The sequence below is a fragment of the Austrofundulus limnaeus genome, unplaced genomic scaffold (genome assembly GCF_001266775.1).
Source record: "Austrofundulus limnaeus strain Quisiro unplaced genomic scaffold, Austrofundulus_limnaeus-1.0 Scaffold0, whole genome shotgun sequence".
NCBI classification, from domain to species: Eukaryota; Metazoa; Chordata; class Actinopteri; order Cyprinodontiformes; family Rivulidae; genus Austrofundulus; species Austrofundulus limnaeus.
Window position 1 is genome coordinate 6,590,733 of NW_013952402.1, and position 7,426 is coordinate 6,598,158.

Genomic DNA, 7,426 nt, shown 5'->3' on the forward strand with positions numbered 1-7,426 from the left:
GATAGATAGATAGATAGATAGATAGATAGATAGATAGATAGATAGATAGATAGATAGATAGATAGATAGATAGATAGATAGATAGATAGATATTTTAGCCTCAGAGTGGTCATCTTTGTAACAGACGATAGATCTTTTTGATCATGTATGTTTTAGCCTCAGAGTGGTCATCTTTRTAACAGACGATCTGTGATCCGCACTCTGCAGTAAGGTAGGAGCAGCGTTCGGTTCTGGATCTGAGATGGAGTGAGACGCAGAGGACGACCAAGCGTCTAAASCGCTGTTGTGTGGTTTGTTACAGGAAGGAAAACGTTGAGGTGAGTTAATTWTTCGAGTTACATGATAAGTTTGTGTGGGAGATTTYCCCCATCGTGTTGGTTAAAGTTTCGACTGAGAGTATTTCACGAACGAAGCTGSCTAATAATTCCAGTCGCCTCTGTGCTGTGTGTGTTTTTAGCCTGATTTTAACGAAGATGACGAAACTTGTTTGAAGAAACAGCCAAGCGTAGGTAAGTTTGAACAGCTTCAGGTTGTGTCGGTAACATTATTATTCAATATATACAGATGTTAGATAAATACCAGTTACCGTGTGAGTCAGTCAACATGTTTGCGGTTGTGCTAAGCTAACTTGAGCCATAGCTTCAGACAGTACAGTGAGCTACTGTAGAAGATAATGCTAACACTAAATGTAAATGCTCACACACTAAATGTAAACGTGTTGTGGTTTTACATTTCCCACTTTTAATTGAAGTCTGACAGCGTATTTTTCTTTTTAAGTTTGGGGTAACTTGTTYGGCAAGGTCGTTTGTAGGCTGCAAGTAAAAACCTATTTATCTTTTTGAGCATCCTCATTAACCYCCAACCCTTATTTTCTATGACAACTTATCCAATCTGCTAACCTGTTCATGCTGCATTATTAAGATCCAGTTTGTGACCAAATACATGTGTCTTCACCTGAACTGGATCCCTCTGGTCCTACACTGACCAATTTTGTTCTGAGACTCAAAATGAACATTTCTCACCGTAGACACTACAGTGCATTTATTACTGATTTGTTTTAGAGTTTATGTTAAACCCAGACCACTTCAAACATCAAGTTTCTACTCTACAGCTGCTTTTCTTCTGTTACCTTGGATGACACACAGATCTATGATTTTAAGTGCAAAACTTCTGGCCTGTCCTGTATGACTAGTTGACTGTCATGTGAGAACTGACGAAACCTTTTCAAGTAGTTCATAGAGTGGGAATATGTTTACTAAGAAGTCATCTGTCACATTGATTGTTTGACTGAACTTGAGCATCTTCTATGTTTTACCTGAACATCCGTTCTCACCTTCTCTTGTTCAGTTTCGAAATGGAAAACTGCAACATTAACCACACGAGAAACCTTGTTTTGTGGACCCAGATGAAGTGACATGGCAATGATCTGTTTTTGAAGTACGCTGGGTTTGGGTTTGATCATATAAACCTCACATCCTGGCTCCCCCTTAAAAAAAGTGTTACCAAGAATCCTTACAAGTACAAAGTGGAATGCTGTGTCATTGGCTACGTTCACACTGCAGGCAAATCCGACCCAAATCCGATTTTTTTGATCCATCTGACTCATATCCGATTTTTTTATGACAGTCTGAACGAGACAAATCMGATTTTTTCAAATCCGACCCAGGCCGTTTCAGTATGTGGTTTTAAATCGGATATGTTTTCAAAGTGACTGCAGTGTGAACGCTCATGTCACATTCCATCTGACTTTTTCATCAGGAGGAGGAGGTGAAGGATCGATAAGACACTAACCTCAAGTCTCACTGTTTAAATCTGCAGCTCCATGTGTTTACAGCTCCAAAACACAAGTCCAGTTGCTTCATCTTTTTACTTTTCATTTTCCACGTAGATAGTATGATAATAATGGTCCAGCCTGGGTCGCTGAGAGTATCGATCCTAAAGTTAGCTACTCGGTCGATACTATTTTCCAGCTCGTAGTTTCGTTTAAAAAAAACGCTTCACTGGAGCATCCCGGTCAGAGGCAGCTTCATATATAAACACTGAACTAAAGAAGCATGTCAGATAATTATTTAATCAGCTCTGATTAAACAACAACTTCCGATTCGATGTGCAAAAAGTAGCATCCATGCTAGCTCTGTAAACAAACAAGCCGGCTGATGAGACGTCACGTCTTTTACTGCGCATGCGCGTCACATCAGTGCTGTGGAGCGTTCACACAGGGGTCTGATACAGGTCACATTTAAAATGTAATGTGAACGTTCACACAAAAAGATCGGATTTTTTTCAAAAAATCGGAACTGAGCATTAAGACCTGCAGTGTGAACGTAGCCATAGACACAGTTTGTGGTTTCAAGGAAGGGGGGGGTAATATAAACATGTAGTTTTAAAACTGCTGCTGACGAAGACTATTGCCAGAAATGCTCTTAATGACAATTTATATTTTGAACTATGTTAAGAGTGAAACTGTGGTAAAGACGATAATGGAACAAAACCAGCATTGTGGTAAATGTCAGTGAACTGAAAAATAAACAAGTGAGAGCCTTCTTGAGCTATCATTTAGTTATCAAAGTATGAGATGGGTCTCAGCTACTATCACACCCAAATTTGAGCTTGATATRTGTAAAAATGGCCGAGTTATAAACGTTTTTGTGTTTGCTAAAGTCAAAAAACACGTGAGACAGGGTGCGTTCACACCAGCTTTGTTTATTCTGCTTTAATCAAACTCTAGTTCGTTTGCCTGGAAAGTCTGGTTCATTTGGGGAAGTGCAAACGTGTAATTGAACTCTTTATTCGGACCAAAATGTGAATTCTGGGCCGCCTGCAAACGTAGGTCTTAGTTTGGTCGATGCATACTCTGGTGCGGTTTGATTGCATGTGTGAACGCCAAGCGGACCAGTGACCACTCCAGAAGCAGGAAGCGGACTATAACCAGGGTTGCACATAAAGTTTTTGGTCTGGTTCTCAGGGGAGAACCTGGTTATTGCTTGGTGCTCATATTTTCCTTCACTCATTAAACACATTTATCTAGAGGGGTGTCAGGGCATCTTAACGTCTTCCTGTTCTGTTTTATGACTCCTATCAGCTGCAACGTCTCAGGACATCATGCCAAATCAGTCCACCGAGTTTTTATTTTATTCTTTTACTCTGCATAAATTTTATAAACTACCTAAGTGGCCAAGAGGCTGGGTGTCATATAAACATCACAAACTGAACATTTTATGGTTAAATGTCGTTTAGACTACACATGTCTCTCAGATGGACAACTCCTGTAGTTTGGTCTTCTGCATCTTCGGCCTTGTTTAAACCAGCTTTCCAGACTCTCCAATCCAAGCTGCAAATAGCTGTCTTTTGCACAGAGCAAAAATAACTTAAAACATACAAATGCTTTATTTGTTAGACTGATTTATTTTTTAAAAGAGTATTTTATTCAAAAATATTATATTATTTAGATGGTTTCAGCTCATGTAATCATTTAATCTTCATATGATCATTTAATACATTAAATTTATCCCAGAAAAGCTGTGTCACAGTATGGTCCTAAATATAAATAAGTTTAGCACATCAAGAACCTTGTTTTTTTGATACAATTGTGAATGAAATTTGTGAATCTTTATGATAAATTAAAATAACATTTAAAACTCATTCACCTAGAGAACATGGCAAGTTTTTTTTTTTTAATATATATAATTTTTTTATGGGGGTGTTGTTAAACAGAGAATCATCTTTGCTTTAATATGGGGCAAACAAATGTTCTGTAAACAGTGAATCTCACGGAAAGGCTTGCGTGCGCAGCGACACGCTCCCGTCACAGCAGTCTCTCTGGAGGAGGGAGTTTAGTCACTCACACAAAGTTGGACAGATCTSTTTGATAACAACGCTCTGAACATATTTAATATAAAGTTATGTTTTACAGACCAAAGTCTGGTAGTTCAGGAGTAAAGTGCAGCAGGAGATGTCAGGACTGACCGCTGCAGCCGCTGCTTCAACCTGCACTTTGCCTCTGCTGAAAACTGCTCTCACTGAAAGTCCCGCCCTGCTCTGCTCTGATTGGATAGAATGACTCTGGACTTCATCTGATTTGTTGAAGGCAGTGTCYGTTCAATCCTTGTATCAGGGTCCCGCTGCCCTTAGAGGCTTGGTGAGCACCGAACAACGATCCAGTCACACCAGTGCGGCTGGATTTTTACTTATTTTAAAAAAAAAAATCAGGTCACGTTTGCAACCAAACTGGTCGCACTCTAGAGCCCTGCTAGCTGTTGGTTTGACAGACAATCTCAGGTACAATCTTAGGTACGCAAGTGAGCTTTATGACATTCCATCTGGTGCGCTTTTTCTTTTTTTTTTTTATYGCGCACGCGCACCTGCGCACCGCTTATGTGCCACCCTGACTAAAATGCAGGACTTTCTGAGTAATGTAGTAAAGTTGTTCATCTTGTAAATACCTCTCTCGACATTTGTATAAGGTGGACATCACGGCTGTGAAGTTGGATATGCTCCTTAGTGAATGCTGCTTCACATGGAGCTGTCTCGGCTGCCTTGTGTGGAAAACAACATTCTCTGGGGTTACCCCTCATCTTCCACTCATGTTGATCCCATTGTTGAAAATTATTTGTCTGGCACACTTTCCAAAAACAAAAAATAAATCCTACAACCACTAAAATCTGACATTACTCCATATTTATTTACATTTTGTGAAGAGGGAAGTTGCACTCCATGTCTTCTTCTATGGTTTTTTCTGTTGATTCCTTTAGTGGGCTGATTGTCAGATAGTGTCCGATTAACCTTCAGGGTAGATAAGAGCACACACAGCCTTGCACCGAAAAACCTAGTGAACATTATTGTTTACCTGGCATGCTTTACAGCATTAATAAAATGGCGCATGCAGTCCTCTTGACAATATATTTTTTCAAAATTTATAAAAGTAAAGTTTACAGTATTTTCACAAGTTTATCATCAAAAAATGTCTAATGTTACAAGTAATCGAGGATCCCTTTAACAAACGGGAACTAAGCTTCCTAGATAAACACTCAAAGGAAGGAAAAAATAGGTTAAACACAAACCCTTCAGACATAATAATGTAGACAACAGAATAGAATCATATGTCCATCAAAATGAAAACCTATTGGAATTTGGAGACAGCATAAATTGTTGGAATGGAGAGAACGAGTTTTGTTGAGTGGGAGGAGCAGCTCTGTAAGGTAGAGGGGGTATTTCTATGTACTCACTGGTGTGTTAAAAGACCGATCTTGTTCTGGATTATAGCAGGGACAGGAAGCCAATGTAGAGGACTGGTGTGATAGGCTGATGTTTTTTAGTTTGTGTCAGAAGCCGGGTGGTGCTGTTTTGGATGAATTGAAGTTTTTGAAGATTTTTATTTGAGATGCCAGAAAGAATGGAATTGCAGTWGTCCAGTCTTGATGATACAAAGGCATGGGCAAGTGTTTCTTATCAGGCAAAAAAGTGATGGAATGAGACTAGCAGTGTTTTAAGATGAACAAAAAAGGTTTTACGCAGGTGTTTTACGTGGGTGTCAAATGAAAGGTGAAGGTCAAATTGGACAYAAAGGTTGGAGATAGTGAAGGAGAGAGTGATGCCCTGTCCAGAAAAGGTTATAGCTTTAATGTAAGATGGCTGAACTTGACAAGGGRTGCCAATCAACATGGCCTCCGTTTTGGAACTGTTCAGTTGGAGATAGTCTTCGTTCATCCTTACATGTCCTCCAGACATGCAGTGAGTGTGGAGAGTGAAGATGAGGGAGATGTAGAGAACGATGCAGATTGATGGTCCGTTTTTATATAAAGCTGAGCGTCATCGGCATAGCATTGAAAGGATATTCCATGGTAACTGATGACTTGTCCAAGAAATGACATGCTAGATAACCCTGACCTTGATGATTGAGAATCTTATGCATTTGCTTTTAAAGTTTTTTTTTTTGGTCATTCTTTAAAAGGGTGGCACAGTGGCTCAGTTGCTAGAGCTGTTGCCTCTCAGCAAGAAGGTTGCCGGCTCACATTCCGGCCAAGGATCTTTCTGGGTAGCGTTTGCTTGTTCTCTCTGTGCATGAGTGGGTTTTCTGTGGGTACTCCGGTTTCCTCCCACTTGACCAAAAACATGACTGTTAGGTTAATTGGTGACTCTAAATTGTCCGTAGGTGTGAGTGAGAGAGTGAATGGTTGCTTGTCTCGTTAGTCTCTATGTCCAGTCAAATCTAATCCCACTTTATTTGTAAAGCACGTTTATGCASCACAGCAGACCAAAGTGCCTTACAGAATCAACATTCAAACAAGGCTCATGCAAAACAAATTTAATCGAAAAACTCAGGAAAAATAAAAGCAGGAAATAAAAACAATAAAATGCCTAAAATCTAATTAATAATCTACAGTAACATCAAGAAAATTTCTGCAAATCTCTATATGGCCCAGTGATGTACCTCGCCCTTCGCACAGTGACCACTGTGACCCTGAAATAAAGAAGTAGGTAAAGGTGATGGAAGGATGGATTCTTTGATAGGGGAAATAATTAATTTTTTAATGTATTTAATTAAGCAATAAATATTAGATTTAAGTGTCTGTATTGCAATAATACTGGTTTGTCTGTTCACTTTGAACTCAGTCCTATGCCTGTTTAGTTTACGTKTAGTTCCATTTTTGCCTTGTGCCCCAAATAAAACTAAAGTGCACATTTGTAGCTGACTCATGCACAGTCCTTCGTTTGCAGGATCGCTAAACTCCACTGATTGGTCTCTCTTGTGACAATCAGTGTTTGTGTGGTGCTGAGATAGTCCCCTCTGAGTGCTGCCCTTTTTTCATGTCTGTGTGTCAAATGGGACATCTCGGGTACATGCAGGCCAGGCACTAAACTGAGATGCTCACAGCTCAGAGTCTGCACAAAACAACCAGGCCTTTTGTCCCTTCTCTTTGCCTCATGTTCACCCACACAGTCCTCATAATGTCGTGGAGAAAGAGTGTCTTTATCTTTGCTTTCCACCGACTCATCTCAGTCCCATATTTTGGGTCCTGTCCGAGAAGCTTAAACAGGCTCTGCGACAATATATGCTTCCAGTAACTCTTTATCCACCCACACAAGCTCTGACATTGAAATCATGTAACCATTCACATGCAGGCAGAGGAACTTTTAATCATTTACTTTTTTTTTTGTTGATTAACAGAAGACTGGAAGTTTCAGGGATATGTCTAATTCAGGTTAAATATACACATTTCTGTCCTGCACTGATCCTTTGGTTGTGTCAAACATGGCTGAATGCAGTGGTGGTCTTTTTTTTTCTGACGATGCTTAAAGAGAGTGCTCAGTTGCAGGTGGGAGGAGATAGAAGGGGCTGGACAGAGGCTTGCCAAATCAGATGAGTGAGCAGTTAGGAGGAGGAAACTCAGAAAGTGAAAAAGGAGATGACTGCAAAGGAGGTGGA

General features: G+C 39.9%; 1 protein-coding gene across 5 annotated transcripts in view; it reads left to right on the plus strand.

Annotated features, from left to right (window-relative positions):
- Positions 1 to 7,426, plus strand: part of LOC106537058 (pleckstrin homology domain-containing family A member 1) — a 22,574-nt gene that overhangs the window by 884 nt on the left and 14,264 nt on the right. For 4 of the 5 annotated variants that reach the window (XR_001312627.1, XR_001312632.1, XM_014034456.1 and 1 more), the window contains exons 2-3: positions 208 to 317; positions 458 to 509. The gene's annotated coding sequence lies outside the window, so the exon portion shown is untranslated. The remainder of the gene's footprint in view (positions 1 to 207; positions 318 to 457; positions 510 to 7,426) is intronic. The other variant, XM_014034527.1, reaches the window with a different exon arrangement.